Raw genomic sequence first — 11,976 nt, 5'->3', positions numbered from 1 at the left:
CTACGTTCTAACCTATCAGGGCAAGCAGCTTCTTTATTTAATCAACCAATGACCTTCCTCCATCACACCACCACCACCACCACCCGACAGATTTTTTTTTCTTAACAAAATTTTCTTTTTTCCTTTAATCTAATTGGATTTTTGAAGTCCTGATTTTAAAAATAGATAAAATGTATTTTAGTGGCATGCTTTAACAGTTCTATAAAATCACTCATGAATGAAGTGACGCCATGGTCATTTCCTTGTGTAAAGTAGCCTCTGCCTCCTGCTCTGTCTTTGGCTTCACCGTTCAGCACTGATTTGCATTGGAGTAACAGGTGAAGACAGTGAGTGTGTCAGACTGCCAGGCTACTTTCAGGTTGGGCTCTTTCACAGTCCCGGGGGTTGTATAGAGTGTGGTGACTCACACCTAGAATCCCAGCGTTCAGGAGATGGAGAAAGGAGGAAAGGGTAGCTGCCAATTCTAGGCCTGCCCGATCTACATAGCAAGTTCCAGGTTAACCAGGGTTAACTAGCAAGTTCAGGTCTTAGGAGCAAGTAGAACCCCAGTTCTTGATACAGCTCAGTGGTAGACTGCTTACAGCATGCATAGGACTCTGGCTTCCATCCTCAGCCCACCAAATAAACAAACCCAAGTTCCCCTCTCTTCCTGATAGGCCATCTTCAACTTGCTGTTATTTGTCCTTTGATCTCTTCTTGCTCACAGAACACTAAGCAGTAGCTCCCAGCATCCCGTTTTCAGAGAGCAGTGACAAAGTGGCTCATAAGCACCCTCTCCTCTATCCCACTATTTTAATAAATAAAACTTTCCTAGATACTTCTATCAGGAAGGTTTGCCCCCCTACCCTGTGTGTGTGTGTGTGTGTGTGTGTGTGTGTGTGTCTTGTTTATTACCCAGTGCTACATATCTTTTATTATTGTGCTCTAGTGCTTAACATTATGATTTCTGATGGCACGGGTGACCCTGGCAGGTTCCATTGTGGGTGGGAGAGGCCGCAGCGGGTGGGAGACAGATACGCCATGTGGAAAGAGCTTGGGTATAGAGTTTATTTAGTATTGGGAGGGTATAAGGTTTAAGGGTAAGGGGGTTATGGAGGGGAGAGAGAAAGAGGGAGACAGAGAGAGAGACAGAGAAAGAGAAGAAAGGGGGAGGAGGAGAGGACAGAGGCTGCCTCTTTAGAAGAAGAACAGACAGGAAGAAGAGGAAGAGAGGAGGCGGGAGATCAGTTTACCTCAGCAGGAAGGGGGAGGCGGGTGGGCGGAGCTTGTCTCTTAAAGGGACAGGGTACCTAAGTGACTGGGCAGGACAGTATAATTATAACATTCCCTCAGCATCTACAAATCAGCAGGAAGTAGTCTCAAGAACTCAATTCCCTTATTCTTTTATTCTGGCATGCCTAACTCCTTGCCTTTTTATTTTAAGAGAGAGATTGGAATGTTATAATTATGTAAGCTGATCTCGCTCCTCCTCTCTTTCTCTTCCTCTCTCTGTCCATTCTTCTAAAGAAGCAGCCTCTGCCTCTCCTCCTCCCCCTTTCCTCTCTGTCATCTCTCCCTCTCTTCCCCCTCCTCCACAGCCCCCTAACCCTTATACCTTATACCATCTAATATTAAATAAACTCTATACCCAAGCTCCCTTGCGTGGCGTTTCTGTCTGACTCCCACCAGCCACGGCCTCTCCCACCTGCAGTGGGACCTGCCAGGGTCACCTGCACTGCCATAAATCATAGCACTTAATAGCAAACCTAGGGCCCTTGACGTGCTGGATAGGCGCTCCTGTACTAAGCTATACCCCCAGCTTGCACGTCCACTCTCAAGCCACTTCTTAGCATAAAGAAAGTAAAACTATAATTCCTGTAGGAGCCAGCATGATAAACTAAATAGAAACAGACCACCCAAAGGAAGTTCTTTACTTCCAACCATTTTCACCTGCTAGAGTAGGACTCAGCCATCGACAAGTTTAATGGAGGCCTGAGTCTCAGTAGTTTACCCTGAAGCAATACCTGGTTGCTGGAAGGACCACATACTGAGATTACCCAAGCACCACCCAAGAACTGACCATCCAGCGGAAATGCCTAAAGTTCCAAGTTCCAACTGTTGTAGATGTTAAGTATTTTTCTGGACCACCAAACCTCTCCACACAATAAGCCAATCAGACCAAATTGGACCAAATTAGAAGACGCCCAGTTTTAACGGACACCAGCGCTCCTGGGTGGCCTCTGTGAAAACACGGAGAGGGAAAGGAGAACAGAATGACCACCGGAGAGGGGAAAGGGGAGACCACATGTTTATTGGGGGGGCAATTTAAATAGCCTGTGGGAGTGGTCTTGACCTTCCCGGGGAGGGGGTCACCGTTTGGCAGGCTTTCTTGGAGGTGGAGTCTGGACTGTGGCCACTCCCAGGGGAGGGGGCTTGAAATGGAGTTTTATGCCCACCATTCCAAAATGGATGCTGAGGGCTGGGGTGACGCCCCCAACTAAACATTCCAGACTCTGTATAAAGCGGTGTTAGGGAGCGGGAGTGATGCTTCCAACCAAACATTTCAGAGTCTTGGGATAAAGGGGCGCCGGCTCAAGTCTGGCTACTTCCTGTGGCCATGGGGTGATGTGGGAGAGGGGAGAGTTGGAAGTTGGTGGGCTCACGCTCAGCAAGAGGTGTGGCTGGAGCGGCATCCGGTATACTGCCGTCTTGGAGATGTCAGGCATCTGTTCCTTGCAGGAGATGAAAAGGCAGGTGGCTAGGAGAAAAAAATAGTTATTACCCGTCTTGTTTGTACTGACAAAGATGAGTGTGCCAGGACCAGGAGCAGATAGGCACTTTATTGTGGCATCTGGGAGTAGGTGCCCGAATTGAGCCTAGAGAGATGGTACCAGCATGGGTGTCCCAGAAGTTTGCCAGCTGAAGGGGTGGTGAAGATTACTGTGTGAGGTCCTGTCCATCAAGGTTCGAGAGACCTAGGAACTAGTTTTTTGAGGAGTACTCTGTTCCCTGGGGAGAGTGGGACGAGTTCAGGGGCATTTGGGTCCACTGGTGTGGGGGCAGGGAGACAGCTGTCCGCATGTGAAGAGAGAAGGGACCTCAGAAGGGAGCGGTAGAGTAGGTACCCTGCCAGTGGAGGAGTTTGGGCTGGGAGGTGGTGATTAAGGAGGAAGGGCCTGCCATAAAGGAGCTCGAAAGAGCTCAGACCCACAGAAGAATGTGGGGTGGCCCGGAGATGGGTAAGGGCAATGGGGAGAAGGGAGAGCCAAAATAATTTGAGTTCAATAGAGAGCTTAATTAGCTGTTGTTTGATGAGTCCATTGGCCCTCTCCACCTTTCCCGAGGATTGTGGATGGTAGGGGTGTGGAATTTCCAGGAGATGTTGAGAGTTTCCAACACAGCTCCATGACCCTGGAAGTGAAGGCTGGCCCATTGTCCATCTGGATGGTTTGTGGGACACCAAACCAAGGAATGATGTGGTTCCAGGAGTACCTGAGCCACCACATCTGCTGTTTCCCTGGAGGCCGGAAATGCTTCTATCCACCCTATAAGAGTGTCCACAAGTGTTAGGAGATAATGGAATCTTTTATAAGTAGGCATATGGGTGAGATCAACCTGCCAATCTTTGCCCGATTGGTGTCCACAAAGCTGGGGTAGAGACTGACGTGCAGAGAATCCCCTATGGGGGCTTTTAGACAAGACCTTGGCTATAAGGGGTCCATTAACCCCGTGGGTTGGCCTGGGCACAGGTCTGGCAGGAGGAGTGAACCTGTGAAATATGATCTCGGAGATGGGTAGGGTCAAAGAGGGATTCCAAGAAGTAGAACAAAGCTTTGGGGCCTATGTGTAAGGTCTGGTGGATGTCTGAAATGATCAACAATGCCTGGTCTTGAGGAAGGATGAGGCAGTTATTAAATAGAACCATCCATCCTTTGTTTTTGTGCCCCCCCCCCTTTTATGAGCTCATCCCTCTCTTTTGGTTTGTAACAGGGCTGATAGGAGGGAGCTAAGAACAAAATATATTCTATGGAATCAGGGGAGCTGGAGGCCAGCTCCGGGCCACTGAGTCAGCCTTGGCATTGCCTAAGGCCACTGGGTCCTTGGAGGATTGGTGTCCCTGATAGTGAATTATGGCTACTTCTGCCGGGAGCGAGAGGGCCTTCAAGAGATTGGCTATAAGGGGTTCATTAATTATGGGAGTGCCCTTGGTAGTAAGGAAGCCCCAATCCTTCCCGAGTGCAGAATAGCTTGGAGTGTTGCAGTCTGGTGCAGCCTCGTCTGTCAGGAGGACTCAGCTGCCTCTTCTCAGGCATTAAAAACTTTAAAGGCCGTTTTCACCAATTCCTGTATGGGGGTTTGGGGACCCTCCTCAGCCTTTTTTAAATTTTTTTTCTAATATCTGGTGCTGACTGAGAAATGAAATGGGTAGCCAGCCTCCACTGGGGAGGCTGGGTCCAGTCTAGTATATTGAACTTGGTCTCTTATAATTGGTTTAAAAAAATGGCCAGGTTTTCATCAGCTAGCTGTGTGATCTCCCAGAGTTTGTCGAAGTTAACAACATTTTCCGTGACCATCTCCATACCCTGAAGGAGGCAGTGAACCATGATGTCCGGTCTCTGTTGGCCATTTTGGCCTGGTTGCTAATCCCAGTATGGTTCTGTGGCTGGCACGGCCAATTCCCCCACAGGAACTTCACTGTCCACTAGGTGGGTCTGATCTGCCTTCTGTCTAGCTGCTGCCTGAATTCCACTTTGCTCTTCAGGAGTGAGAGTAGAGGCCTGAATGACATAGAAATCATGCCAGGTTAAATCGTAGGCCGGGGATAGATAGTGAAACTCTTTAATATAAACAGAAGGATTAGCAGAGAAGGAACCCAACTGCTTTTCTATTTGAGAGAGGTCTGGAAGAGAGAAGGGAATGTGGACTTTAATAATGCCATCAGCTCCTGCTACCTCCCAGAGAGGGCAGAGAAGGGCAGGGGTGTGGTGAGACCTGGTCGGAGAGGAGACAGGAGAGGATTGGGAGAGGTTAGTCCAGTGTGTAGAAGGGGTCCAAGTGTTGTGGCGTGGAGGGGTAGTGAGAGGCAATAAGAGGAAGGGGAGGGGAGGAAGGGAGAGGAAGTTGGCCTTCAACCCCCCCCCCTTTTTTTTTTTTGGTTGAGGGAGGGAGTAGGAGGGTGGGGAGGGATGGAATGTGGAGAATGTTGCTCCACGGGAGGGGGCTGGGTGCTGTGGGACAATGGTCTTTTATCCTGTCACCTGTATTATTTTTTTAATAAAATGCTGATTGGTCAGTAACCAAGCAGGAAGTATAGGCAGGTGCCCAGGCAGGAAGTAGAGACAGGGCAATGAGAATTCTGGGAAGAGGGAAGTTTCAGTCTGCAGTTGTGACCCAGATGCAGAGGAAGCAAGATGTGAGTGCCTTGCCAGATAAGGTACCAAGCCACGTAGCTAACACAGACAAGAATTATGGGCTAATATAAGAGTTACTAAGAAGCTTGAGATACTAGCCAATCAGTTTATAATTAATGTAGACCTCTGTGTGTTTCTTTGGGACTTAATGACTGTGGGAACCATGCAGGACAGAAACTTCAGTCAACAGTTAGGTAGTCAGGGTTCAAGTGTCTCTAAAGCATTGTCCTGATGGAACTGAACTTTCAGGGTCCCAATTCCCAGACAGTCAGGAATCTGCAGGCACGGTGACCCTGGCAACCAAAACCAGTGCTGTAAGACACTGGCTACTGAGGGAGGAAGAGGAGCGCAGCACCCAGAAACCATAGGCCTACGAGAGTTCTGTCCACTTATCTCCACACCATCATAAACTTTTGAGGTCTCAGAGGATGGGTAATTCAAGAGTTCCCTTTGGTGGCCATCGTGTCCCATTGTCAAGGTCATATTGAGGCCAGATCATAGTGCATAGAGAGGACAGATGGTATTGGACAGTCCCAATTTATAAAGATTCTGTAGAAGGCAGCCCAGGGGTGATAAGAGGATCTGGCTTCAAATTGCAAGAGCCTATTTTTACAAGTCAATGCCACGTCTCGGGACTCAACGCCTATCACAAGCCTATCACAATGAGTCCACCGTGATAAGACTCTTGAGTCAAAAACAGAGGGACGGGAGAAATACGTGGGCAGACATCAATCCCACCTCAGCGATTACTGCCTTGCAGCTTGTGGGGTCGGGCACCTAGCACAGCCATGGCTTCAACTGGACAGCCCCAAAATCATACGGGTCCTGGACCCTAGTGGCATGTACTTGAAAAAGGGGAACTCACACAAGACAAACCCGATTTTAGCCAGGCGGAGAACATGGGTGAGAAGGGCATTTTCCTACACATAGCCCTGGGCCAGTGGGGAAAACAGACCCTCAGGATGGGGCCTCCAAATGTTAAGTATTTTTCCAGACAGCCAAACCTCTCCACCAACACAATCAGACTGAATTATAAGGTGCCCAGGTTTAATGGACACCAGTGCTCCCAGGTAGCCCCCCCCCAAAAAAAACATGGAGAGAGGGAAAGAACTGAATGACCACCAGAGAGGGAAAAGGGGAGACCATGTGTTCATTCTCTGGGAGGCAGTTTAAATAGCCTATGGGAGTGGTCTTGACCTTCCCTGGGGAGGGATCACCGGTTGGCAAGCTTTCTTGGAGGTAGAGTCTGGACTGTGGCCACTCCCAGGGGAGGGGGCTTGGAATGGAGTTTTCCACCCAACATTTCAAAATGGATGTCAGGGTGCTTGGGTGAAGCCCCCAACTAAATATTCTAGACTCTTTGTATAAAGTGATGTTAGGAAGCTGAGGTCATGCTTTTAATCACACAGTAGATAGGATCATCTGCCAGCACACACTCACCAGGACACCTCTAGACAAATGTCAGCAAATTAGCTGTCCTGAACCTTAGAAATCCCTCACCCCCACCTTTACTACTATAAAAACCCAACTCTAACTGAGCTCGGGGCTCTCCGATTATTCCAATACATTGGACACACGGAGAGACCGAGTTTGCAAACTTATATAAAATAAAGGCTCCTTGCTTTTACATACAGGACTCAGTCTCCTTGTTGGTTTTTTGGGGGGTCTTCACAGATCTGGACATAACAATTCCCATGATCTAGTCACATTTCACCCAGTGCTGGACATTACTCTCCAGAGAGGCATGGATGGACACATGAACAGTCAGAAGTGTGCTAATCATTTTAAAAGTTCTACAGACTAGTTAGCTGACATTCCCCTCTGGATGTGGAGACACTCAGAAAAGAAAGACTTTGACCACATGTATTAAGTGGATTTCATCTCTCCTACAAGGAACCACGTCCTCTCTAACACTGCATGTTTTAGCTGTGTTCTTCTATTGCAGTTGTTGCTCTTCACTAAGACAAGCCCCCTGAAAGTACGTGGTGAACAGTGGGGAGCAAGCCAAGAGCTGCAGTTAACCCAGAAGCCCTAAACTGGGGCAATAAAGTAATAAAAAAAGGGTGCTCAGTTGAACAGCGGGACTTAGAGTAAATGTAATGATGTAGGGGAGAGGAGCCGAGGAATAAAATTGGTGGGCTAGGATTTACTATATGTTTACATGCGTAGGCAACACTGAGTCACCCAAATAGAATTTAGTTAAGGGAGTGCTGCCTCCGAAATAACTCAAAAGGCAGGTCTAGTTTAACAATCGGGCTTGTTAGAAATAACTGAAGTGTAGGATTGCTGGAGAACTGGCTGCAGTTGTTGATACACTAAGATTGACCTCCAGGGAGGCTCCATTCCCATAGCAAAAGCAACAACCCTGTTTTCAACCAGCCATTAGACCCATCCCTTATCCAAAATACAACTCTAAAGAGCAGCTAAAGGAGGCAGAGCAGGGTTACAACCTCCTTTAGTCCTGATCACCATGAAGCATAATTCTACCTGGTGGGCAAAATTACCCTTGGCAGCAACTATTCAAAAAGAACAACACTGGTGTATTTAAAAGATATTAATTCTGAACCAGGCATGGTCATGTCCTTAATCCCAGCTAGCGGTAGGCAGAGGCAGAATCTCAGTGGGTTCAAGGCCAGCGTGGTCCACAGAGAGAATTCCAGAACAGCCAGGGCTATACAGAGAAGCCCTGTCTCATCATCATTATCATCATCATAATTGTAATGGTCTGTCCTATCCCTTTAAGAGACAAGCCACGCCCACTCCCTCTCCATCCACTGAGGCAAGCTGATCTTCAGGTTCCAGCCTGAGTCCCTTTCTTTCCATCTCTTTCTTGAAGAGGCAGCTTCTGTCTCTCACTTCTCCCCTTCCCTCCTCTCCTCTTCTTCTTTCTCCCCTTCCCCCCTTTTCTCTTCCCTTCCATAACCCACTAAATAAATACCTACTTTCTCTACATGGCATGCCTATCCATCTTGGTCTCTCACCCATCATGCAGCTCCCTGCCTGGGACCCAGCTGCCTTCACGGTCTGCCATGGTCTTGGGACCCACTGCCCACTGCCACCACTCGGGGACCTGCAGCGTTTTATTTTTACCATTGCAATAATAATAATAATTCTGGCAGTATCTTTGCTATGTGACTACCCATCTTCCCAAGTGGCCAGACGTAACTGGGACATGAGGGAGATTTAAGGATGACAGTGGATATGGAATGTGTCAGTCAAGGCCTTATAAGCAGCAGGTAGTTTTTTGTTCAAGGCTGTTTCTCTTTAGTGCATTAGCTAGATGAGTTGCATGTTACTAAAGAGTTCCTTTATTAATCTCTAAGTGTGCACATGCTTTCTCACTGGGAAGACATATTCAATGCCAGCAGAGAGAACACTGCTTACTCTATTCTTGGCGTTCACCATTCCTCACCTTAAGCAACAATTACAGGATAGGAAATGAAACTCTAACAAAATGTTCTTAGAGGAAAGTCTGTTCCTGAATTTGGAGTCTGCAGTTTCCTTGCAGAGGCGGCAGGGGATGGGAGCAGGTTCACTGGGTAGGAAGAACTTGGGTTTGCATTTAGACTCCCCAGAGCTATGTGATATGCTAATTTGTGGTGTTCATTTGACCTCATTGCTTCTGTGGTTGTGGAAAATGAGATGCTTCCGAACAGTGAGCATCTGATGGTCTCTTCCCTTTCATGTATCTGGCTGCTATCGAGGGATCCCCAGGATTCACTTTCACAGCCTCACAGCCTCATGTTTCTCTTGGGCCCCTAGGGATCGTCTTAAAGAGGAAGTAATTTCCACAGTAGAACAGGAAATACTAAGAGAAGAGGGCAAAGTTCCCGGATGAACTGAATCCCCTTTAGACCTTCCTCTGGGCTCCAGATTTCAGGCACTTCTTTGCTCTGTTTCCAGATCCTAGAGCTGCGGTTCTCTTTTTTTTTTACTTTCTTTTCTTTCTTTCTTTTTCCTTCCTTCTTTCCTTTCATTGTTGTTTTCTTTTTTTATGTGTGTAGCCTTGGCTATCCTGGAACTAACTCTGTAGACCATGCTGACCTTGAACTCAGAGATCTGTCTGTCTGTCTCTGTCTCCCCAGTGCTGATATTAAAGGTGTGTGCTTCCACTGAAACGCAGTGGTTCTCAATGTTTCTAATGCTGTGACCCTTTAATACAGTTCCTCATGTTGTGGTGACCCCAACCATAAAGTTATTTTATTACTACTTCATAATTATAATTTTGCTACTGTTATGAACCAGAATGTAAATATCTGACATACAGAATATCTGATAAGTGATCCCTGTGAAAGGGTTGTTTGACCCCCAGAAGGGTCATGACACACAGGTTGAGAACTACTGCCCTAGGATCTTTCCCCTGCTCCTGCACACACCGAGCCCATCAAAACTCATGGGAACTCAATCTAGGGATGTAGTAATTTGGTGAGCAGGCCTGCTTTTCATCCTGCCCAGCTCCCGCATGGCTAGCTTTACACCCAAAATAACAACACACTGCCTGGCCCATTCATTCTAGCCTCTTACCGGCTAATTCTCACATCTTGATTAACCCATTTCTAATAATCTGTGTAGCACCACGAGGTGGTGGCTTACCGGGAAAGATTCAGCATGTCTGACCTGGCGGCTGGCTCCATGGAGTCTGATCCAGAGAGGAGAGGCATGGCGAGTGCCTCACTTCCCTCTTCCTCCCACATCATAGGGACTCTGCCAGAGACATAAAGTGATGCTAGGATTGCAGCAGGAATCAGTGTGGCTTTGGTATCTCAAGTAGAAACCCTGGATTTATCTTTCTACTAAAAATGAAACAACAACAACAAAAACTGGGGTTGGAGAGATGACTCAGCAGTTAAGAGTACTGGCTGCTCTTGCAGAGGACCTGAGTTTAGTTCCCAGCACCTACATAGTGGCTCAGGACAGTCTATAACCAGTTCAAGGTGATCTGCCACCCTCTTCTGGCTTCCATGAGTATTGCATGCACATGGTGCACAGACACACATGCAGGCAAAATTATATACATAATATAAATGGGAAAAATGAAGAACCAAGACAAATAATGGATTAGTTCTGCCTAGGCACGATGCGGCCACCACTGTCAGCCCCAGCAGGACTGGGCCAATACTGTCGAGGACAGGCCTTGACAAAAAAATTTCTTACCAGGGTAGGGATATGGGAATTGAAGAAATATAAGTAAAGAATATGAAGGCGCATAAAAATAATAAGAAAGAAAACATAGAAAGTATTGGGAGGGCATTCCAGTGACTGAAATCCTGAAATTTGCTTGCATTTATTGTTCCACAGCTTTTATACCCAACATAAAAGGTGCAGGGGGAGAAGGTAACAGAAGACTTTAACATGATACACAGTCAATGGCCTTATCACTCTGAGACATCAAATCCTTAACATTCTGTACTCTAGGGAGCTAAGGTGCTCTAAGCCAGGTACACAGAGGAGCACCCTTCTCTAGGTGAACTCATAGTTACGACAGAAGGAACAGAAGTCCATTTGTGTACCCTGATCACCTGTCAGGGTGGCATGGAGCTAATCTTTGTCTTCAGGGATGTAAAATTTTCATTAGAGAAGTCTTTCGCCTCCCTGGTTAGGAACAAAGAGAAGCCCTCAACATGAGTGTCCACAGCTACAGCCAACATCAGAAAAAGTGTCAAAATATGTACCGGAAAAAAAGACAGCATCTTTAACAAATGGTGCTGGGAAAACTGGCTGCCCACATGCAGAAGAATGAAGTTAAACCTATATCTTTCACCTACATAAAAATCAACTCAAAATTTATTAAAGACCTCAATGTGAAACCGGAAGTACTGAAACTGTTAGAGGGAAAGGTGTGCCCTACAAGATGTAAGTTTATGGAGGGATTTTTCTGAACAGGACTCCATTTGCCCAGGAAACCAGATCAACAGTTGAAATGAATTGGGACCTCATAAAAATAAAAAGCAAAAGAAACCATCAATCAAGTGAGAGGAAGTCACAGAATCCTTGTCAGCTATACATCTGATAGAGTATTAGAATATATATAGAATATATAAAGAACTCAAGAAACAAAGAGTCAAGAAAATAAGTGACCAAATTTAAAGAAATAGGCTATGGATTTGAACAAAGAGTGCTCAAAAGAAGAAATAATAACAGGTAAGAAATATCTCAAAACATTTTCAATCTATGAAAATATGGATTAAAACTACTTTGAGGGCTGGAGAGATGGCTCAGTGGTTAAGAGCATTGCCTGCTCTTCCAAAGGTCCTGAGTTCAATTCCCAGCAACCACATGGTGGCTCACAACCATCTGTAAAGAGGTCTGGCGCCCTCTTCTGGCCTTCAGGCATACAGACAGAATATTGTATACATAATAAATAAATAAATTAATTAAAAAAACTACTTTGAGATTTTCTTATCCCAGTCAGAATAGCCAGGATAAAGAAAATAACTACCCACAAATGCCAGCAAGGATATGGGGAAAAGAGACCCTTTATCCATTATTGGTTGATTTGCAAACATATGCATCCATCATGGAAATCACTGTGGAGAATTCCTAACATGCTAAAAGTAGTTTGACTTTGGGTTTCTATTGCTGCAAT

The sequence above is a fragment of the Microtus ochrogaster genome, unplaced genomic scaffold (genome assembly GCF_000317375.1).
Source record: "Microtus ochrogaster isolate Prairie Vole_2 unplaced genomic scaffold, MicOch1.0 UNK77, whole genome shotgun sequence".
In the NCBI taxonomy this organism is placed as follows: Eukaryota; Metazoa; Chordata; class Mammalia; order Rodentia; family Cricetidae; genus Microtus; species Microtus ochrogaster.
This window is presented reverse-complemented; position numbering follows the sequence as displayed.